Here is a 1563-nt window from a genome sequence, read left to right on the forward strand (position 1 = left end):
AGGAGGTAGAGCAAATCATGCTGGGGAGGATAGAAGAGTTTTGGGCTCTTACATCAATCCAAACCCAGGCAATTTTGGAAGTAGTATCCAAAAGCCAACAATCCATGCCAACAACTTTGAACTTAAACCACAACTCATCACCCTTGTTCAGAACAACTGTTCGTTTGGAGGAGGTGTTCAAGAAGACCCCAATCAATATTTGACCACCTTCCTGAGAATATGTGACACAGTGAAGTCTAATGGTGTTCACCCTGACGCCTATAGACTGCTCCTATTTCCATTCTCACTTAGGGATAAAGCAGCCAAGTGGCTGGAATCCTTCCCAAGGGAAAGCTTGACAACTTGGAAAGACGTGGTGAACAAATTTTTAACAAGATTTTACCCTCCTCAACGAATCAATAGGCTGAGAGCTGAGGTCCAAACTTTCAGGCAACAAGATGGTGAGACTCTATATGAAGCATGGGAGAGGTTCAAGGACTTAACAAGGAGGTGTCCACCTGACATGTTCAACGAATGGGTGCAGCTGCACATTTTCTATGAAGGACTCTCTTATGAGTCAAAGAAGGCTGTAGACCATTCATCCGGAGGATCTTTGAACAAGAAGAAGACTATTGAGGAAGCCATAGATGTTATTGAAACAGTAGCAGAGAAAGACTACTTCTATGCTTCCGAAAGAGGGAACACAAGAGGAGTAATGGAGCTAAACAATGTAAATGCTCTGTTGGCCTGATGAGCGGATATTTTATACACTTTTTGGAGTTAATTTCATATAGTTTTGAGTATGTTTTAGTTAGTTTTTAGTCTATTTTCATTAGTTTTTAGAAAAAATTCATATTTCTGGACTTTACTATGAGTTGTGTGTTTTTCTGTAATTTCAGGTATTTTTCTGGCTGAAATTGAGGGAGCTGAGCAAAAATCTGATTCAGGCTGAAAAAGGACTGCTGATGCTGTTGGATTCTGACCTCCCTGCACTCAAAGTGGATTTTCTGAAGCTACAGAACTTGAAATGGCATGCTTCCAATTGCGTTGGAAAGTAGACATCCAGGGATTTCCAGCAATATATTATAGTCCATACTTTGCACAAGGATAGACGACGTAAACTGGCGTTCAATGCTAGTTCTCTGCCCAATTGTGGCGTCCAGCGCCAGAAAAGGATCAAAAGCTGGAGTTGAATGCCCAAACTGGCACAAAAACTGGCGTTCAACTCCACAAATGGCCTTTGCACGTGACTCACTTAAATCTCAGCCCCAGCACACACCAAGTGGGCCCCAGAAGTGGATCTCTGCATCATCCATCATAGTCTACTCATTTTTTGTAAACCTAGGCTACTAGTTTAGTATTTAAACAACTTTTAGAGACTTATTTTGTATCTCATGACATTTTAGATTAAAACTTTGTATTCTCTGACGGCATGAGTCTCTAAACCCCATTGTTGGGGGTGAGGAGCTCTGCTGTGTCTCGATGAATTAATGCAAGTATTTCTGTTTTCCATTCAAACACGCTTGTTCCTATCTAAGATGTTCATTCGCGCTTAACTGTGATGGAGGTGATGATCTGTGACAC

General features: G+C 41.4%; 1 non-coding gene across 1 annotated transcript; it reads right to left on the minus strand.

Annotated features, from left to right (window-relative positions):
* Positions 1-400: 400 nt before the first annotated feature.
* Positions 401-504, minus strand: LOC112760119 (small nucleolar RNA R71). The gene has a single exon (XR_003180572.1). It is a non-coding gene; the product is annotated as a small nucleolar RNA R71 (small nucleolar RNA).
* Positions 505-1563: the final 1059 nt, after the last annotated feature.

This window comes from Arachis hypogaea, chromosome 16, assembly GCF_003086295.3.
Source record: "Arachis hypogaea cultivar Tifrunner chromosome 16, arahy.Tifrunner.gnm2.J5K5, whole genome shotgun sequence".
Taxonomy (NCBI): domain Eukaryota; kingdom Viridiplantae; phylum Streptophyta; class Magnoliopsida; order Fabales; family Fabaceae; genus Arachis; species Arachis hypogaea.